The sequence below is a fragment of the Aedes albopictus genome, chromosome 1 (assembly GCF_035046485.1).
Source record: "Aedes albopictus strain Foshan chromosome 1, AalbF5, whole genome shotgun sequence".
NCBI lineage: Eukaryota > Metazoa > Arthropoda > Insecta > Diptera > Culicidae > Aedes > Aedes albopictus.
Genome location: NC_085136.1, coordinates 83,007,794 through 83,030,514, shown reverse-complemented (window position 1 = coordinate 83,030,514; position 22,721 = coordinate 83,007,794). Strand labels below are relative to the sequence as shown.

General features: G+C 41.8%; 1 protein-coding gene across 8 annotated transcripts in view; it reads left to right on the top strand.

Annotated features, from left to right (window-relative positions):
- Positions 1-16,609: 16,609 nt before the first annotated feature.
- Positions 16,610-22,721, top strand: part of LOC115263576 (bromodomain-containing protein DDB_G0270170) — a 446,118-nt gene continuing 440,006 nt past the window's right edge. For 5 of the 8 annotated variants that reach the window (XM_062844919.1, XM_062844916.1, XM_062844911.1 and 2 more), the window contains exon 1: positions 16,610-16,800. The gene's annotated coding sequence lies outside the window, so the exon portion shown is untranslated. The other 3 variants (XM_062844917.1, XM_062844914.1, XM_062844912.1) reach the window with 2 other exon arrangements.

The following is a 22,721-nucleotide window of genomic DNA, read 5'->3' as shown; positions in this document are numbered from 1 at the left end:
GCATTTCTGCAATATTTTATTTGTTTATTTATTTCCTTCATCTTCGGCATACAATGCCGCACAGACTGATTGATTTAAAGTAACTTACAAACTAAAACTACATTATAACATACTTCGAGCTCCTAACACATAACAACAAATATACAATAAACATCAGCATGAAAATAAACAGTAAATCAACAAACAACACAGATGCATCACACTACAGCTCCAACAATTCATAATTTTCACTCAAAGCACGAAACAGTTCTACATATTTTTGCTTAACTACTAACAAACAGTTCGTGGTTTCCAAGTTGAACGGCAATAGAATTCGCGGTATTTTATTTCGTCCGGCCAGGTGGATGCAAGCATGGCAAGGTCCTTATATTTCCATTTTAAAACAATTTTGAATGATATATAGTCAAATAGACTACAATCCATCCGACTAGAAATCAATTTCACAGCTCTTACGCAGTCTTCAGACGGGACACCAAGGCATCTACGCACCATTGTTTGAACGTCGTTTTCAGTAGCAGCACTGCCGATATTCGATAGAAACAAATTAAACAGACGGTCATCCCCAGTCGGCTTCTCCATTGTACACTGCACAACTTGATCGCGTTCCGTATCTCCCGTGTTTGTATGTGATCCATTCATCGGCTCATAAGATGTATTCGGAGTAGAGTGAAACAAATTCGTCGTTACAGGAGCAGACGTTTGCGATGACATTTGTCGAAGAGTTTCGATTATAGTCGAAACTTGCGACTTCAGCTCGGTTATTTCAGATTTTATTGTCGTCGAATCAAGTGACGGTGGCGTATCTTGTTCCGCATTGCTGTCAGAATTGCACCATTCGTTGAAAGCAGGAAAACATTCTTCGCAGATCCATACAACGTCCTGCGATATTGCTTTACGCCTTTCTCGACTCATACCAATGCAGGAGATGTGATGTGAGCTCTTACACGGACCAGTACATACAACGTATAAGCCGAGCTCTGCATTATAAATGCAAAAGCCGCAACTCTTGCACAGAACTTCTTTTGCACAAACCGTCGACTTCGAATTCATCGTCGTTTCTCCCGTCGTATTTCACTCTTAATCGATAATGCACCGTGAAATTATCGATAAGAAGCAATTTCGGTGGTTTTCAACTTTTCGGAAAACGTGAAATTCGCGGTTATTTTCAGAGCTAGAACAGCGAGCACTGGAATCACTACTACTAAGCAGGATCCTGGCGGATGGCGAACATCTTGTCCGTTGTAGCGCGTTCACCCATAAATTCAGCCTGATATTGCCCCACGAACTCTCTTGCAATCGGTGATAGACGGCGGCATAAAATTTGAGAGAGTATCTTGTAGGCAGCGCTCAGTAGTGTGATCGCGCGGTAGTTCCCGCAATCCAACTCGTCGCCCTTTTTGTAGATGGGACACACGATACCTTCCATCCATTCCTCCGGTAATACTTCCTCCTCCCAAATCTTGGTAACGACCCAGTGTAGTGCTTTCACCAGTGCTTCTCCACCGTATTTTAGAAGCTCGCTTGGTAGTTGATCTGCTCCAGCGGCTTTGTTGTTTTTCAACCGGCCAACCTCCTCCGCAATCTCTTGAAGGTCAGGGGCCGGAAGTCTTCCATCCTGTGCACATACTCCTAGATCTGTTACCACGCCACCTTCGGTACTTGCAACGTCGTCATTGGGGTGCTCATCGTAATGCTGCCGATTTGTATACACTGGAGATTTTATTTAGGTAGAATCCATTTAGCTAAATTCTATTTGGGAACCTCCATTAAGGTAACGTTCTAAAGAGGATTTTATTATATTCGAGAATTTGGGGGACTAAGCATGAGATTAAAGGAGCGTTCATGGGAATGGGGCAAAAGAGAGCGTTGACTTCGGAGAAAAATCAATCCAATTCGAACAACGAACACGTTTGTTAATTTCCAATGTAATAAAATAGTAGTTTTAACCCTTTTTTTTTGTTTCAAACTAAATGTGCAGCCTTTCTCCTCGAAGCAATCGGCTTGAGTCAACCGTCTGGGATACGCCTCCGCTTTCTGGTATTCGTTCCGCTACAGCGGTACTAGCTTCGTACACACGTTCTTCTTTACAACGCTGCTGATTCTTGCAGTGGTCGGTACGACTTCGACGTGCTTCCAGCCCATCTCTCCTCCTTTTGCAGTTCGATGCAAACGATAGACGCACGCTACCGTTTGGACTAAGACATTCCACTTCGAAACCATGATCCGTTTGGTCGCAGGCTGTGCGCTTTCTCCCACTTCGTTAACGCGTCCGCCACGTTGCACTTCGTCGGCATCCACCTTCAATAGTAGCGGGGAATGAGGACTTCTTCAACTTCCGGAAGTCTCCGGATTCAGTTGCTTCACTTCTGCGAGAAATCTCCGTCGATCTGCATGTCCCACTCACATCCGGTACGCCACAGGTCATGAATCAGCAGCTTCCAGTAAATCGTGAAAACGGACAACAGTGTTGAAGGATCAACAAATTTCATCACGCAGTTCAACAGGATCCGTGTGGTCGGCTTCTCGCCGGACAGGAACAGCGTCTCTCAGCTTCGTGGAGAACGAGAATTCGTCACTTGCTGGATTCCACACAGCACTTGCTCGGATCCTGGTTCCTTATCTTCGTTAAACCGTTCACACTGATACTCTACGCTCTGCGTTGATCTACCCCACAGTGCGTTTAGTTCGTGGTTGAACAACGATGAATTGTGCACTAGGCAGTGTCGAATTTTGCAAAAATTTGAATACACAAACCCGAATAGTCACAAATGGGCGCAAATGGACCCAAATGAAGCCCTGCAAAAAAAAAAATCGGTGATGGAAATTTTAATTTTTCAGTATGGGGATAGCAAACTTTTCAAACTTTTGAAGAAAAAGGCATTTTAAAATCCGCTGCACCCCCCCCCCCCCCCTCCTTCTTAAGATTTAGAGCAGATCTTTGTATATCTAGATGATATCGTGATTGCTTCTAAAACGCTTGAGGAACATTTTCGACTGCTGAGAACGATCGCCGATCGATTGAAAGCAGCTTACCTGTCGATAAGCGTGGAGAAATCTAACTTCTGCCTGAAAAGGATATCGTATTTGGGATATATCTTATCTGAAGAGGGGCTACCTATCGACAGCGGGTATTTAGACCCAATTCTTAAATACCCGTCACCCAAAAAGTAGACTGATTTGGAGTGAAGAAGCAGAGCAGGCACTAAACAATATGAAAGGGATACTCACCTCCCCACCTGTCCTCGCTAACCCGCATTTCAGTAAGCAATTCGTCATCGAGTCCGATGCATCAGCAGTTGCCGCTGGAGCCGTATTGGTTCAGTACCAGGAAGGTGTACGTCGGCTCATAGCGTTTTTCTCACGAAAATTTTCCGCCACACAGATGAAATACTCAGCGACGGAACGGGAATATGTTGCTGTAATCTTTGCGATTGAAAAATTCCGTCCCTTCGTAGAAGGAACGCAGTTTCGTGTAGTCACCGATGCCCAATCTCTCAAGTGGCTCAACCAGATCAGCGTTGAAGGCAACTCCACTGGTCTTGCAAAGTGGGCACTTAAGCTGCAACAACACGACATTATTTTGGAATACCGTAAGGGAAAACTCAACGTTATCGCTGATGCATTATCTAGGGCCGTTGAAGTGGACGTGCTTTCCGCAGATCTAGATCTTCAACGCTTAAAAACGAATATTGAAGCTAAAGCAGAAAAATATAAAGACCGCAAGATTGTTAATGGTAAAATCTACAAGTATTTTCCAGCTGGCAAATCCGAACATCCCCGTTATGAAAGGAAACTGGTTCCATCGAAAGCGGATCGTATCAAAATCCTAGAAGCGGAACATAGCATTGCTCATTTTGGATTTTACAAAACTTTGTGAAAAATCCAGGAAAAATACTACTGGCCTGGTATGAGCATTGAAATAAAATGTTATTGTCGTGGCTGTGACACATGTAAAACTTCCAAATTTCCAAATAGCGCCAGGGTCCCACCAATGGGACGACCTAAGATTGCTGACATGCCATGGCAAATGGTCTCTGTGGATTTTGTGGGTCCATTTCCCAGGTCCAAGTCTGAAAACACTACGCTACTGGTAGTTACAGATCATTTTTCAAAGTTCGTTATGATTCAGCCGATGAACGAAACCAAAACTATTACGATGGTGAAATTTCTTGAATCCACGGTATTCCTACTTTTTGGCGTGCCAGAGATTCTTATCTCCGACAATGGACCCCAAATCAAGTCCCTGTTGTTTGAGGCATTACTGCAAAAATACAAGGTAAGCCATTGGAAAAACGCAAACTATGTTACAAAAAAGAAATAAATTATTATAAAGGATCAACATATCACAACACATAGAACCTTACAAATGTACAAACAAGAGACATCACAAATGGACACAGCACAACACAAAACGTAAATGTGCCCAGTTATCGAGATGGATAACATCTTCCGATCACAGGATGACAAGGTTCCTGCACCAATGAATCACCTTAATTTTGTGCACTATTTATGAATCACCATGTTGATCAAATGAGTGATCCATAAACTGTGGTCATGTTTGCCGATTCATCAATTGTGGGGTCACTGTATTGGTTTGGGCCCATCAGTCATCTTGGAATTGTGTTTTAGTTGGCATTTTGCCTTTTAGTTCACAGCATTTGTGGCTGTGTTCATAGCTTGGTTTTGTCTAGGAAAACTAATTCTAATCGGGCATCCCGTTTCAGGGTTCGATACTTCAGATCAACAACTTGAAGTCCGTGACAGGGAAAGGTTTACATCTGTAGTACTTGACCGCTGCCAGAAATGGCCTGAAAGTTGGCAATCAAAGTAGTATTGCATCTCATGGGCCTCTTTTTTCCAGAACCCTATCAATGTGCATTAAAATTATGGGAATATGTACAAGGTAAAATGAAGCATACATCACAAAGAACGCACAAATAATAAACTTTTAACACATTAAACAATTATTCTGTCATATAATTGTAATAAATATTTATACCCGTAACATCTACCATCCAGCGAACAACCCTACAGAGCGAGACAACCGGGTTATCGTAGCCGTTCGTATTTGAAAGGAGGAGATCAAAAACTATGGGATAGTAACCTTCAAGAAGTCGCGATGGCTATAAGGACGGCCGTACATGAGTCTATGGAGTTTCCTCCGTATTTTATAAACCACGGTAGGAACTATGTTGGGGCAGGAGATGAGTACGCTAGGATAAGAGAAGCTTCTGCAGAACTGGACTACGATACAAAAGCCTTAAACGACGAAATGAAACTTGTTTATGAGCAAGTGAGAACAAATTTGAAGAAGGCGTATGTTAAATACAGTAGGTATTATAACCTACGGTCACGAGCCGCTAATTCAGATTTTAAAGTCGGAGAAATCGTACTCAAGAAAATTTTCCTTTTATCCAATAAAGCAAAAAACAAAATCAATGCAAAGTTAGCTGACACGTACTCACTCGCTAAATTTGTAGCCAAGCGCGGAACAAACTGCTACGAACTTGAAGATTTAGCTGGAAATCGACTGGGAGTATTTCGTTCAGCCGATCTGCAACGTAAAAAAAAACACCGGATTTCAAGATATGTCGGCGCACTTGCTCTGGGAGTGCGTATAAACAACATAGAATCACGAAACACTTTTGAAGGTCAACAACTAAACTCCAACGTCGAGATGTCATCTGTGTGTTTCCTCCGTTGTCGAGACGACATGTACATAGATAGATCCGTAGATCAAGTAGACTCGCAGTAATCTAGTGCACCAAAACTACAATAAATACTATCATACTTACACTATCATACTTAAAGAGCTCATCGGAATCACAAATTGCGATTTCTTCATCAACGTTAAATCCACACATACCCAGCCCAGAATTATACAACTCCATGTTTCGACCAGCTATGTCGGTGTGCTTTGCACATAAACCATCAGTAAATAAACACTCTTGGAGGTATATAACTCCAACTTTGAGAGCTCTACCACTTTTGCCTCCGTTGTCGAGATCAGGAAAAAAATTACCTCGACGAAGGTCATCTCAGACCGTATACAGAAATATATAAATACGCTGTACAACACACTCATGCGGTAGATTGTAGGTTAATAGGTTACGCACACATGCATAAGCATGTTTGGTATGTAAATAGATTTCTGATTTTCGTTGGGAACCTGTGAATAACTTGTACATTAGACGTAGATAATTAACTTTCATAAATAGGTTAATTTTTACTTTATCTATTACAGATAAGTAAGATACTTCTTATGTATCACTTACTATTCCACCAACTTTCACAGCTGGCTTCTTATTTTCATTTTTTTCTCCAATTCACTAGAAATAAAATAATAACCCCACAAAAAATAGCTCAACCTAACATTTAGATAAATACCGTATTTGGATAATCTTTCGAAGCAACTCCGTAGAATTACCCAACAACTTCACTTTTTTCCCACTTGAATTCACGAAATTAAACTGTATTTCAATAAATTTAAAACGATTTTCGCGACGTTTACGACGAACTACGATAAGCCATATTGGTTCACGACGGAGAACTAACTGACAGCATAGAGTTGGGTATGTTAGTTCGGTATAGATGTGAATGTAGTAATAATGTCAAGCTGGAAGGAAAAGTACCGTCGCAAATAGAATACCGGATCACTACTACACTCAGGAAAATTGCCTCATACTTAATGGCAAATATCCATGTGCCAAACCACATCCAAAGTATATGCAACCAATACCTGATTACACAGGCAAATTAGCGCATGAATAGTATGTGCTCTAAATTGTATGAGTCGCTGCTTTATGGTGCCTCATCAAAAGTATGAGTCGCACTTATGGAAAACATTTGTTTACCCCCATTGCAAAAATCCATGTCCCGGACATATAGAAGGAATGAAGATTTTTTTCCCAGTGTAGGGGTTCGTACATAGGGATAAGCGTAGGAGGAGTTTATGGACGGTCATGTATATGATAGGTAGTTATTTTAGGTTTCTTTGTTCGGATTGTAATCTGAAAATAGAAGCACAGGCTTCAGTTTGCGGTTGTCGCAAGATTAGGTCGAATTGTTCTTTGACCACGGAATTCAATTTCAGTATTTCGGTTAGTGCCATGATCTCGGATTGTTATCTGAGTGGGCCAGAAATAGTGAGAGAATATTAAAGAAGATAAATTGTGTGATTGAGAAAATTAAAGAAGATGTAGTGATTCGCAATAGCAAAAGAAAATAATAAGATGAATAAGATTTAGAAGAGTTCCGTAAATAGTCGAAGATCAAGTGCATGACAAAGCATTCCCCCTTCCTAAAAGTCTGTCCGTGATATAAATGAGATCATTAAAGCTGAAGAAATCGTCACCAACACAACCGCCCACAATGAGCACTCACAATGGCGTCGGCAGAATCAATGACGACCACCTCGGTTCCAAACCTTATTATCCAACACTACCCAAGTAACCACACTGCTGAAGCCATATGTACCGCACGTACGAAGTACACATAGACCTACCCGCACTACCCCACACAAACCACCAAGGTCGAACACAAGCGAAAAGCGGCGCCACCACTGCTGAACCACGACTAGGTATACCAGTTGGTATAATCACAATTCAGCAATCGTAGATCCGTTCCTCGCCCCTACTCAGCTCTAACGATCCGTAGCAATGCTTGTCAATATTTGCACCCCACACACGCAACCCCGACACCCCAACAGTATGGTCACTTGAGTATCCCTGGGGTTTTGATTACATGATGGTCAGGGATCACAGCCATCAAAACGTTCCACACTTTACTGGGGTTTGCGACCTGTGGTCATGATGATTTCTCAATAGTTTCAAGTTCTGTCGGACCTTCCGCTATGGGAAACCATGATGGCTAGCGGTGTTTAATAGAAAAAACCCAAATTAATCCACCTAGTGGTGATAGTGCCTTTCTCGTCGTATATGTTCTTACGATCTTTCCGTCAACGTAAGTCAAAGTGTTCCTGAATCCTGATATTTTTTAAGAAAAGCAATCATTTTATCAAAGCCATCATTGAATTGACTTAAAATTTATTGATGGCTCATAGTCCGACGTTATGTTCAACGTATAAGCAGAGCTGAATAATATCAAATTTCTCAGTTGACTGCTTGAGCACCTTCACTAACACTGGATACTGATCAATATCAATATGATCAAATGTCACAGTGTAATACACTGTAAATACGAATGATCCGATATTGTGATGTTACTCACACCCGCAGCGGCTCCTCGTGCAGCTGCTACTTCCGGAAGTTCAAATTTGGTGTTTTCTGACACCTGATCCGTTTGGTGATCAACCGCAGTGAACTTCGGAAGCCAACAATCGTAAAATTCTTCTTTCTTCTTTCTTCTTGGCGTAACGTCCTCATTGGGACAAAGCCTGCTTCTCAGCTTAGTGTTCTATGAGCACTTCCACAGTTATTAACTGAGAGCTTCCTCTGCCAATGACCATTTTGCATGTGTATATCGTGTGGCAGGCACGAAGATACCCTATGCCCAAGGAAGTCATGGAAATTTCCTTTACGAAAAGATCCTGGACCGACCGGGAATCGAACTCGTCACCTTCAGCATGGTCATGCTGAATACCCGTGCGTTTACTGCCTCGGCTATGTGGGCCGTAAAATGAACAAGCTATCAATTCGTACCAACACAATATCTGTAAGATTTGTGTTCAAAAACAAATCCTACAATCTAAACAAAATTAAAATAGAGTTAGTTCATCGAATTAAAAGTTTACCCAGGTAATTTGACAGCCATCATTGTCGAATTAGCGTGGTTTTATGGTACCACACGCATGGGTTTGGTTCAATTTCACATTTTACCACTTTCGGTTCACATTTTACCACTTACCGATTGTCCCTGATGTGGTCTTAGACTAGTTTCATGCAAAATTATAATCGATTTTCATAAAAAGTCGCAAATTGATGTAATTTATGCACGGGTTTGGTTCATTTGTGCATTTCGCCAGTTCCGGCGAGGCACTCGAAACTGGTTCCGTAACGCTACCGGTAAATGTGGCCTGAGACTATTTTCTTGCTGACCGTTCTTTGCGTTATCGAAGAAGCCGTTATTTAATGGGCTGCGTGTATGCGTTTGGTGCCGTTCTACATTTGACCCCTTCCGTCGGAGCACCTGGAACCGGTTTCGGCACACTATTGGTTTTCCAAAGCATGGTCTATGATTTTTTTTCTTGTTAACCGGTAATCAGGTTACCTAAAAAGTTATTTAATGTGTCGAATTTATGGGTTTGGTTCTCCTTTACATTTGACCACTTCCGATGGGGCAAAAATCCGCGATTTGATGTGTCGCATGCATGGGTTTGGTTCACTTTTATATTTGGCTACTTCCGGTGGGACACCCGGAACCGGTTCCGGATCACTACCGTTTTCGATATGTTCTGAGATTTTTTTTCCTGCTTACTATTCATCAGGATATCAAAAAAGCCACTATTTGATATGTCGCATGCATGGGTTTGGTTATCTTTTATACTTGGCCACCTCCGGCGGGACATTTGGCACCGGTTACGGAACACTACCGGTTCCGATATAGTCTGAGAATGTTTTCCTGCTTACTGTTCATCACGTTATCGAAAAAGCCGCGGTTTGATATGTCGCATGCATGGGTTTAGTTCACTTTTATGTTTGGTCACTTCCGGCGGGACACCCGGAACCGGTTGCGGGACACTACCGGTTCAGATATGGTCTCAGACTATTTTTCTGCTTACCATTCATTAAGTTATCGAAAATGCCGTAGTTTGATGTGCTGCATGGACAGGTTTGTAGCATTTTCATATCTGGCCCCTTCCTGGGGTACCGGTCCGGAACACCTAAATGGCCATAACTCCGAAACGGCTGGACCGATCCGAACCATTTTCAATAGGAAACAATGGGACCAGATTCCGCGTCGAATGAACCGTCGGTCATTAAAATCGGTTGAGGTTTACTGCCAAAAAGTGATGTGAGTTTATTTGTACACACACATACACACACACACACATACACACACACACACATACACACACACAGACATCACCTCAATTCGTCGAGCTGAGTCGATTGGTATATGTGACTCGACCCTCCGAGCCTTCTATCAAAAAGTCGTTTTTGGAGTGAACATATAGCCTTTCCAGTACACTTAGTGTACGAGAAAGGCAAAAAGTGATGAATTGATCGATCTTACATTTCAGTGTTTTTTCTATTAATCAATGTCAAAACTTACTTTAACGGTAATGATCGATCCTCCAGCGTACCGTGCTGTCTCAACTGTTGTCAACTCAGTAGCTCTATACAGAGCTCGGTATCAATCTTTGCTAACCATTGCTGAATATTATTATCTTCACTGTTGGAATTGTGTCGCTTCTTAGAACAGGGAAAGCTTGGTTTGAAGCAACAATGTTTTATTAGCGCGTTAAAAAGTTGTATGCATGGTAAACTTTAATTTGTTGCCCATACTAATTAGTACATGTTTATTTTATTATCTGTATTAACGAGATTCTTAACCATAGGCTAGTTCATCTCGGGACCCACACTTTACTTCCCTTCGTATGTCGGGAGTGAGATTCGATCCCAGGTCCTCGGCGTGACAGTCACGAGCTGTAACCATCACACCAGATCCGCTCCAGGCTTGTCCGCACTGAGTGCATGAAAATTCTGCTCTTTTGATTTACACCACCAAAACCATCATATTTAAGCAATCTTCCTATCTTACATGATAGAAGGATGTTGAAATATCTTAAATGTAATTTTGACCTGTCAAAAAATCGCACCGTAGTGTCACACTGTGCGCGCAAACTCAACTAACAATCACTCATTTAACAGGCACCATTATGACGAATTAATTCAGCATAATGTTGAATAACATTTGAATTATTTTCACGTACAACCTTTGTTCGGGTTTTGTTCACACAAATTTGGAGAAGTTGTAAAGCATCATGTTGTGCACCAACTTAATTTTTTGTTGTTCAAAGCGTTTTAAAATGTACAAGAAAGTTGTTATTAAGCTTTGGCAAAAATGACTGAAAATAAATAAAATGCAAAAATGTTGACTCTCAGGAGAGTAATTATTTGCTCTCATGTTGAAAACACCTATTATGAAATAAGATCTACATATAAAATTACCTAAATCCGGATTAGAACTCGAGACCTGTCGATTGCCATCCACATGCCATCCTATCTGCGCCATCCTAGAGATGGTGAGATGCAGCACCCAAAGCAAAACATAATTTTCCCATGACTCAATAATGATCACTCCTGAACTTGTGTTCAGCAGTGGTGAATCAGCATAGCACGTGGTAATCAACTGAACAACGCCTTACACTTCAACAGCTGTTCAGCTAAAAACACGTGTTTTCCGTTCTGATTTCGCTGTCAGTATTTTTATCGCACGGTGAGAAAACTTGTATCGAATGCGGCCAAAAAGTGTTGGTCCTTTTTGAAGATATTGTTTCCAGACGAACTAATTGCGATATGAATATGGTTTTATTTTTATTATTAAATTCGATCTTTAAAAATGTATGATAATATGTGGTGCGGTATGGTCTTGGACATGGTGCATTCACAGCATCTGTTTAGGTAATCTACTCATGCTCAGTCGAAGATCCGTTAACCAATTATTTTATTTGTGCTTTTGTCATGGAATCTTGATATTATGTTCAATGAATAGTGCATAAGGATGTTTACCCAAGTAACACACTTGTCACCGAAGAGTCACGGCGGCGCAGGTTTTTGTTGCGCAGAAGTTACTGTGACTTACTTCTAGCAATTAAGTGTTTATTTGTTAGAAGTAAGTCATAGTGACTTCTGCGCAACAAAAACCTGCGCCGCCGTGACTCTTCGGTGACAAGTGTGTTACTTGGGTAGGGATACTTGAAATGTGTCGATTTCTGAATGCTGTTTGGTTATCTAGGTGAATGTGGGAACAATATTCGGTAAACACGACAGCACTGCAATGTCAAATGCATCGATCCAAGCGTCTCGTACAATCGAACTGCTGCGGAAGATAAAAAATATAATAATCAAGGTACAAGATATCTTGTTACAGACTAATAATAATACATAAATGCCTCATTTTTACGTTGATTACGTCGCATGGCACTCAATGTTAAACTACATAATTCTGTTCTGTTTTATTTTATGTGATTCGTTTAAAATTTTGGTTCTTTAATAACTTGGTTGCCTAAACAGTTTTAGCCATGATTTATCCCATAATCCGAACAAAGTTCCGAGTCAAACTATGACGGGTTGAAGGCGTTTATTTGACAAGTGAAAAGCACATTGTTCAGGAGCATATGATTATCGATGCATCAGCTTAATAAGATGCAGATACATGTTTTGTTAAACTCCTCTGTTAAGGAATCAATGCTTGTCGAATAAATTTCTTGTTAAATATTTGAAAAGTGTTTTAATTTATCATTGTTGATACCGATGAGGAAAGTCGAACATTGACTATTTTCTCAATTGAAAAATCATTAAAACAGTAATGTGTAGAGCATAATTTTAGTTCAACTATCATTACCATTATTAAGCAACAATTCAGCAAGCTTGCTTGTTTATGACTTGCAATTGTTAGTTGGGAAGAGAATTTCACCCGGGTGAATTCACCCCAGTGAATTTCTCTTTGGCCGCTCAGTGCGGCACTGTGGTGCGATTTTTTGACAGTTCGAACTGACATTTAGGATATTCAGACATCCTTCTATCAGGTAAGATAGGAAGATTGCATAAATATAATGGCTTTGGTGGTGTAAATCGAAAGAGCAGAATTTTCATGCACTCAGTGCGGACAAGCCTGATCCGCTCCAGAGAGTACATGTTTGTTCCTCTCATCTATATATCTTTTAAAGTTCCGTTAAGTTTTAAATTAGTGTTTTTTCTAAAGCACATTATACAAACACATAATGCACAGGCCATGATATTTATTAAATATTGAGTGGAAAATGTCTCTTTATGGTGTATAGAAGAATCCACATACCAATAATCATTTAAGCAACAAAAACTCTATAAAAACAAAATAAAGCTTTACATGTGTAAAGAGACCTTATAGGGCACTGCATTGTTTTGATTTTGTATGGGATTTTGACGTTTCTTGGCCTTGTTGTTTACAAAATGTCTGTAAGAGTGAAAGAGAGGGAAAGAATTTCATGCAGTGCCCTATAGTTACCTGATATCCACTCATCTCTAACGGCATATGATTGCTTTGATTGAAAAAAAAAATACGTTGAAATATGCGTTTGCTCGTAAACTTGTTATTTGCAACGCTTTCTAGTTATAACTTTTACTTTTGTATACAAATCCATTAATTTCAAAATTTGATAAGTTGTTGCATTTAAAAGGCACTGAAGTGCCATATAGGTGCTGTCAGTGCACTCCGATTCACGTTAGTGTCAAAATTACGTTGCAATTAGCGTATGTCATTTGCTCGTTGCAAAGCAAATATGTTGCAACAAGTGAACTGCCGCTTTTGTTGACGGCTTCCTATGAAAATATAGCGACTGACCGTTGGTTTTTTTGGCTATGTCTTCAAAACGGTAAGAGATTCCATTTTGGCGTCAAAGAACGAAATGAAGAACATTAATTTTTGCGCTAAGAAAAATTTTGTTCAAAATAATCTATGATACAGACGGTACTTTTATCAGCATTTTTAGACGTTTTTTCTCTATGGTGAAAAAATTTCCAAGAATTTTTTTTCTCAATGTATTTTTATCGGATTGCTGAGGTAATTTGGCGTCGATTTCACTAAAAAAATTTGTTCTACGATGCATAGTTTTTGAGATATGATTTTTTGAAGTTTGGGGTATTTTGAAAAAAATGGGAAAATTGTGAAATTTCATCTAGCGTTTTTCGGGAAAATAGTCCACTATGATTTTTTTTGAATACCAAATTTGATTATATACCCACGACCTCTAGCTCTGGTAAAATTTTCATTGAAATCGGAGACCCTTCGGCCCAAACCTGTTCGGTAATAAAAAACATCCCCTTAAGCGTTTCGACCTACTATTCTTCGGTCATCATCAGAAACATTCAGCAGGATTCACCCCTTCAACTTCGTCAGTTTACTATATTAGCGATTCAGATATGGTCTGAAACTGTTTTCCTGCTTACCGTTAATCTGATTATCGATAAAGCCGCTATTTGGTGTGTCGCATGTCTGGGTTCGGTTCACTTTTTTGATTGGCCACTTGCAGCGGGACACCTGGAACCGGTTCCGGAACACAACCGGTTCAGATATAGTCCTGCTTACCGTTCATCTGGTTATCAAAAAGTCGCTCTTTGATCCGTCGCATGCATGGGTTTGGTACACTTTTATAGTTGGCCACTTCCGGCGGGACACTTGGAACCAGTTCCGGAACACAACCGGTTCAGATATGGACTGAAACTATCTTACTGCTTACTGTTCATCTGGTTATCGAAAAAGCCGCTATTTGATGTGTCGCATGCTTGGATTTGGTTCACTTTTTTAATTGGCCACTTCCGGCGGGAAACCTGGAACCGGTTCCGGAACACAACCGGTTCAGATATGGGCTGAAACTATTTTACTGCTTACCGTTCATTTGGTTATCGAAAAAGCCGCTCTTTGATGTGTCGCATGCATGGGTTTGATTCACTTTTTTAGTTGGCCACTTCCGGCGGGACACCTGGAACCGATTCCGGAACACAAACGGTTCAGAGATGGTCTGAAATTATTCTCCTGCTTACCATTCATCAGGTTATCGAAAAAGCCGCTGTTTGATGTGTCGCATGCATGGGTTTGGTTCACTTTTATATTTAGCCACTTCCGGCGGGACACCCGGAACCGGTTCCGAAACACTACCGGTTCAGATATAGTCTGAGACCATTTTCCTACTTCCCGTTCATCAGATAATCGAAAATTCAGTGGTTTGATGGGTCGCATGCATGGGTTTGTTGCATTTTCATATCTGGCCCCTTGCTGGGGTACTGGTCCGGACACCTAAATGGCCATAACTCCGGAACGGCTGGACCGATCTGAACCATTTTCAATAGGAAACAATGGGGCAATATACCGCATCGAATGAACCATCGGTCGTTGAAATCAGTTCATATTTACTATCTAAAAATGAGGTGACCTTTTTGTACACATACACACACACACATATACATACACACAGACATCATCTCAACTCGTCGAGCTGAGTCGATTGGTATATAACACTTGACCCCTCCGGGGGCTCTATCAAATTTTCGTTTTTGGAGTGAACATATAGCCTTTCGGTACACCTGGTGTACGAGAAAGGCAAAACAACGTAAAATGTGTTAAAAAAAAACTCTGTTTTTCACTCCCGCGAAATTTCGAAAAAAGGCTCGAAGAAAAACGACGCGTTCAACGTGATCTACTCTGCCGTTGAATGACATCGTACGGTAAACTTGACCTTTCTAAAAAAAATGCTTCGCCGTTTTGATTGCTGAAGGATTGTTTGCATGTAAATCTAAAATAAAAATTGTGTCATGAATTATGTGACAAAAACGTTAATTGGAGTTTCATCAGTTTTGCATTTCACTGTTTACTTGAAATTTAAGTTGGTTTAAACATGGTTCTCCATTTCGTGCTCTGTGTCCATCCAAAAAATGATAGCCAAGTGTCAATGCGTTTCAAGGAAATTAGGGGCAAACTGTTGGCCCATCTATATTGTAGGGTCTAGTGCCATTTGGGCAGGTGTATCTATTTTGGGTACTTGCCGCTATAACTAAGACAATTTCAAACCGTTTGATTTGATTTTTTGTATAAAGTCAAACACGTACAGTATCTAACTCTGTACAAAAATACAAATCAATTGGTTTGAAATTTACTTAGGTATAGTGGCAAGTGCTCAAAATAGGTACAAATGCTCAAATGGTACAAGACCCTGCATGCTATAAAATGTTGCGCCTTTTGGGGTGGACAAAACATCAGCTATTATGAAAAACCAACAAGAGGCATCATCTTAAAAAGCGCTATCGTTCCAATTGCTAGTTGAAATGAGCCTCAATCAGTCATTCCAAATGTAAAATCGTTTTGCATGTCTTAATTTTGGACAAACCTAAAATTTGCAATTCGCATGCTTAAAGAAATAGAGAAAATTACGGATGATTCCAACAATATCTCAAAAAGCCTTAAATACAGCCACTTCAAATAAGCAATAAACATCCATTGCCCTCCATTTTCCATTTCTTACGCTCTAACAATGTAAAGGTTGTTTTGCATTAGTGTCGTTTTGTTGCTCTTATCTACATAAAACACAATAAAAGCGACACAACAAACCATATTCCTTGGTTTTTAGTTCCAATCTCTCTGCACGATCTGCACCTTTAGTTTGATAAGCAACCCCCCGGGGAAAGGTATGTCTATAGGTATGGCACCATCTGTTAGTAGCTTGTCGATTTCGTCACGTCACTACACCATGCATGAACCAGAGTAACTCAGCACTCAGCATCCTTGGGCCGGAATGGTTAACCCGAACCAAACCCGACCCATTGAAGGCAAGCCATGTGCTAGCTCGGAATGAATTTTCCGACCCTGACACTGGCGTGTTGATAATAGGGCTAAGAGAGCGTTTCTTCTAGCCATTGGAACTGCGCACGCCTGTGATCTTCCACGGTTGCTTTGGTAACTCATCCGAACGCCGACCGTATCCTTCGGGTTCCACCAAGCGCCCGCAAGTAGGCATCCATCCATTCGCCATTCGGAACCAGCAGCTGTTCGCCACCAGTCTGTTGCGACGTGCCGATACAGTCGGACGCGATTGTCCTCCTCGGGTAGTTCGGGTGTGCTTGCGCTGGTGTGTCCCTACGGAAGGTTGGAGCTTTTACCATCATTTTGGTACCTTTTGCAACCGACTGACGACGGACGACGACGCGAAGGTCGACAGGGTGGGTGGCAAATCCAGACTCCGTGTGTGTCTGTGTGGTGGCGCGGGCGGGTGATTGAGGTTGAGGGAAGATTTTCCCTCCGTTCGTATCCACAGTTTTCCACTCATTTGAATCCTCCCGGAAGAGAGAAGCGGAAGTGTCAAGTGATTGCGCGCGCGGTGGATGGAAATTGATATTGCTGGTGCTGCAGCAGCCAGCGACAGAGTTCAGAGAGTAGTGCCACGCGGGAGGTATCATCAGCTGCTGGCTGCTAGCTGATGGGGTCGCCTATCTGATCTACTTCTGTTGTGATTTGTTGCAGCCGCCATTTGGCAAGGGGTGAAAGTTTGAGCGTTCCCGTGGGGATGAAAACGATTCCGGGCCATATATAGGACTACCCCGTCAGCAGCATCATCATCATCGTCGCACATAAATAGGAATAAATACGCTAGCCCGGAGGATTACGGAAGCAGTTTTTTCGCACCACCGAGTCTCGAATTTCGTCACTTGAAGAAGGCGATGGTTGTGAGCTTATCGCAAACATTGTATCAATCAGCGCGGCAATTGTTTGGCTCCCGACGGGGAGTTTTGGATTCCGAAAATCAAGTGAATAGAGACGAGATAAGGTGTTCGAAATACGTCAAGTAGGACAGTTAGAGCCGTCGGCAGTTCTAGCGACGTCTTTTATAAGGGAAACAACCATCGCTACGCTATACCTTGACGGGATAATTATGCAAATTTCATTAAGTATTTCTATGCTGAAAGGTAAGTTTAACGTCACATCGAAGAAGTTTTTTTTCACCTTTATTAAAGAGGCTTTCAGCCAGACGCTGGATCGCCTCTCGAAAAAGTTATTTCGAGAACTTTTAGTACGCATTGCTGATCCGGTAAACACGAAGCTGTTCAGCAGTCCTGTGGGACCATGAATATCATTGAGGAAGTTCCGTGAATTATCTGTTAAATTACTTGTTTTGGGAAACAAGCCGTCATAGTTCCAATGCGTTTTGTCGTTTTTTATTTTTTTTCTCCGGAGTACCCTTTTCTTTTTATTGTAAAATATAATAAGTAATCTGGAAAAACTACCTTATAACTGAAACTTGACTCGATTATATTTGTAAGGCCGGAGATCATGTGAAAAAAAAACCACGAAGTAGTTTGTAAAGAATGTCTTTATGTATTGCTATTAAATCTTTTTTTTTTTTTTTTTTTTTTTTTTTTTTTACCCGCCACTATCCCCCACACCAAAAAGCTCTACAGAGCCTCCTGGTAGTGGACGCAACTAACCAAGCATACCAACTTGACAGCACAATTCAATAACAAAAAAAAAGCTACAAAGAGTATGCTTGGAATTACTTTAAACTAGAAGAAACAGGATAGATATAACAAAAATTACACAAATGTAACATCCCAGTGGAATATATATTCCTTTTAAGGGATTTACAAATGATATTAATAATAATAAATTAACTTAAGTTGGTTTAACAGATTTTTTTTTTTTTTTTTTTTGCGTTTATTATAGAGGTTTTAAACCAGAGGGGTTCATTCGCCTCTTAGTAAATAATTATAACAACTATTACAATAGTTCAAATAAACTACTTTTCCTTAAAAACTTTAACAGTTTGGTTTCTTCTGATTTAGAATTACTAAGTGCGATTTGAATGTTGCTGTTGATGCCAATCTTGTTACGTAGGTCATCGTATTTCTTACAACTAGTGATTAGGTGTTCCACGGATAGTTCAACTTTACAAACTTCACACGTTTTGGATTGATGTCGATCGAATAGGTGCTTCTTGGTGAGTTTGGTATGTCCAATCCTGCAACGTGTTAGAACTTTCTGCTCTTGACGGTCTCGACGATCTTTCCACTGTCCAATTGCTGGCTTGATTTTTTGAAGCAAAGTCGGTCGATGGTCATTCCAAATTTGTTGGAATTTCTCGCACACTCGTTTGGAGATCCACTTGATAACGTCGTCGGCAGGTACATATTCGTGTAGTAATGGGGCAGCTCGGCCCCTTTCAGCGGTTTGATCTGCTGCTTCGTTCCCGGGTATCCCTGAGTGTCCTGGAACCCAGCAGATTGTAATGTTCTTGTGGCTTGCAGATAATAGAACAGCTTGTATGAACGGGTGCTTTGTATCCCTTTTTTCTATAGCAGATATGCAGCTAGCTGAGTCGCTGAAAATCACGGTGGGATTATCGTCAGCGCTTTGAACTGCTTTGACGAGCGCTGTTGCTTCTGCAGAATAAACGCTGCATTGAGCTGGTATACTCCCTTCTATCAGAGAATCTCGACTGATCACAGCTAGACCTACCGCGTAGCCGGATTTTGAACCGTCGGTGAATATTTGACTGTATTCTTTGTACTTTTGACATTGGAGATCCTTTGTAATGGCTCTGGCAATATTCTTGTTGTGACCTTTTTTGAAGGCCGATTTGATAGACCAATCAATTTTGACTGGATGTAAATCCCATGGAGCTTTACCCGTCCAGAGGAGTTTGGCGACAGCTGGGATTTGAAGACCGGTTTCATCGTTGAATAGTTCTGCTATCCTATCGCGGAGGTGTTGAAGGTCACGATTGGGTTTCTCTGCAAGTCTAATATAACTTCGGGTGAAAGATTGGACCAATCTTAGGTCCAGTGGTAGTTGTCCGGCCTCGACAGCTAAGCTAACTGTAGGTGATGATATTAGGGCTCCAGATGATATTCTCAATATTTCATTATAGATTGTTTGGAAGGTACTGGTAAGTTCAAGACCGAAAAGCTCGATTCCGAAGGTAAGCTTGGAGATACATACAGCATTGGCTATTTTCCATAGGGTTTTTCGGTCAGCTCTGAAGGACAATGCTTTCAAGTAGTTGATGCGACTGCTGATTGATTCTTTGGTTTTTGCTCCGTGTACAGCAAAACTGCCTTTCTGATTCATCCACACTCCCAGAAACCGAGCAGTTTTTACTTCTGGAATCACTACATTATCGATCATAACGGCATTCCGAGCATTTCGCCATCGGTGTCTGGATTTTTTGCAAAGATGAAGGATACAGGATTTGGTGGCAGATAGACAAAATTTGACACTTTTAGCCCACTTATTGACTGCATCCACTGCTTCTATTAGTTTACTTCGCACTTTCGGAAGGTGTTTGGAAATAGCGACCAAAACTATGTCATCAGCATAGACTAAAACCCTAATGTTTTTGGGGATAATTTCAAATACCGGGTTGATAGCAAGCAGGAATAGGGTAACAGCTAACACGGATCCTTGGGGAACGCCATTTTCTTGTGTCCGCTCCGTCGATAAAGATCCCCCATAGGACACTTTGAAACGCCGATCCATGAGAAAGTTGCTAATACAACTTCGAATACGTTTTCCAACGTTAAGGTTATCGATTTGTTGCATAATATGTGAGCGCGAGACTTGATCGTATGCTTTATTAATATCAAGCAAGGCAAACTCTGCATGTGCATTGGTTTGTTCGATTTCGGCCAATATTTCAGACAAGTCAGCGAAGTAGGATGATGTTCCACGCCCGGCTCTGAAACCATGCTGGTGTTCGTCGAGAATGTTGTTTTCTTCGAGAAATGTCATCAACCTATGGTTCACCATACGCTCATACACTTTGCCAATGCAGCTCAGGAGCGAGATTGGCCGATACCCTTCTACACGTTGATGCTGATTACTGGATTTGGGTATTGGTATGACGACTCCTTCTTTCCAGCTACTTGGAAATTTTCCTTGCGACCAGACTTTATTGAAGCTTTTTAGCAATGTAAGCTTTCCTGCATATGGCATACGCTTGATCATCGGGTACCCGATTCTGTCTTCGCCTGTTGAGTGTCCGCTGGCGGAGTCGATGGCCCGCATTAGTTCATAGATGGTAAAGTCTGTATCAAGTCGAGGGTTATCCGCGGCGTCGATATTTTGATCCCAATCTGAATCACCCAAGTCGTTTCTGGCACTGGAACTTCCTGAAGATGTTTGGTGAAAAAAGTCGGCAAAGCGATCAGCGATTATGGAGGGATCTTGCACATATGATCCATCGATTTGGAGACCTCGTTGTCCCTTCCTTCTTTTCCCCATAAGACGGTTGAAGTTTCCCCAAAGCACATCAGCTGGAGTGCTTGGATTGAAGGTTTGGCAGAACTGGTTCCATGAGTCAAGTTTGGCATTTGAGATCGTCCTTCGAGAAATCGCCCGCGCCTGTTTAAAGGCAGTTTTAGCGTCTTCGTGTCGGGGGTCCGAGGGGTCCATACGCTTCAGTATGCGAAGAGCTTTCCGCCGTGCTTTAACGCTTCCTTTGACTTCTTTAGTCCACCAAATTTCTGATCGTCCTTTAGACATTCCAGACGTTTGTGGGATGGAAATTTCTGCTGCACTGACGATGATATTACTAAGCTGTTCAACACAATCTTCTGATGGCGAGAGAGAATTCGTAATACTGCTTTCGAAAGCCGCCCAATCAGCATCTTTGTAGATCCAACGTTTACGTGAACGTTGAACTAAAACACATTGTTCGGAGGTGACTGTGATAGGAAAGTGATCGCTTCCCAGGGTGTCATCGTAGGTGGCCCAGTGAAATTTCGCTGCGAGATTGTATGATACGACTGTGAGATCAATTGCAGAAGTGGTTCCGTGAACAGAGCTGATGAAGGTGGGTTCACCAGTATTAATTACTAGGAGTTCGTGTCTGACGAACCATTCGAGTAGGATGCAACCGCGTTTTGTTGTTTTCGTGCTGCCCCAAACCTCATGGGCTGCGTTAAAATCTCCGCCGATGACGAAAGGGGGGTCGGTATTTTTAACAATGTTGTCTAGCGCTGCTATTATGTCCTGGTCACTAGTGTTTGGTGGCACGTATATACTTACAATTGTAATATTGAGAGGAGCTTGTAGTCGAGCAGCAGTGGCGGGTACGCATGTGTTGATTTGGTAGAATTGATGTGGGAACTCTTTGAGAATTCCCAGTCCAGCAGCACCACCGCCTTGGGGATAGTGCCGGTTAGATAATTCCCATTCGTAACGAGAACTGAGGGCCGTGCCCGGGTTTCTGGTCATCATTTCCTGAAGACCGATAGCAATTGGTGCATGTTGGTTCACAATGCGCGAAAGTTCGGGGTGGTTACTCCAGAACCCTCTGATGTTCCATTGTAGCATGAGAATACTTCTGTTCCTGTCGACATCCGTTGATGAAGAGCTTATACATCCAGGTGAGCTTTCGCGAAGGTTCAGTGTTTCTGAAACATTGTGGGGAGAACTTGGGTGGGATCTATGTCTTGGTTCGAAAAGTGAAGAAATACTTGCCCGAGATGAGGGGCGAGCCACGCCGACTGCCGCCAGAGGCTCATCGAGCATGCTCGGGACATCCCTGGTCAGGGTCGACGTGGCGTGCCTCGCGCTTGGCGAATCATTTATTCCGGCAAAAAAGCCGGTCGATGAGGTTGATGGTTGCGGGTAGTAGTTGTTCAATTGGTCGTATTCGCTTGAGTCCGACGGCATCATTGGCGATGTTGTGTTTTTTGAAGCGGTGGCCGAGCTGAAGTTTCGGTGGTCAACAGGTAGAAGGATGACGTCTTGGACTTGGTCCTGGATCTCCTTCCCACTCAATCTCGCTCCCTTCCCCGGAAGTGGAGAGGGTGCTGCATTTTTTCCACCTTCAGGCTGCGTGGTTGTTTCATTCGAAGATGTTCTACTGATTTCTCTTGAAGAACTGTTGCTTGCAGGTGAGTTTTCACAAAGATTCGATTTTTCTGAAACGTGGTGATGAATACTTGGGAGAGAACTTTGTCTTGGTTCGAAAAGTGAAGAAATACTTGCCCGAGATGAGGGGCGAGCCACGCCGACTGCCGCCAGAGGCTCATCGAGCATGCTCGGGA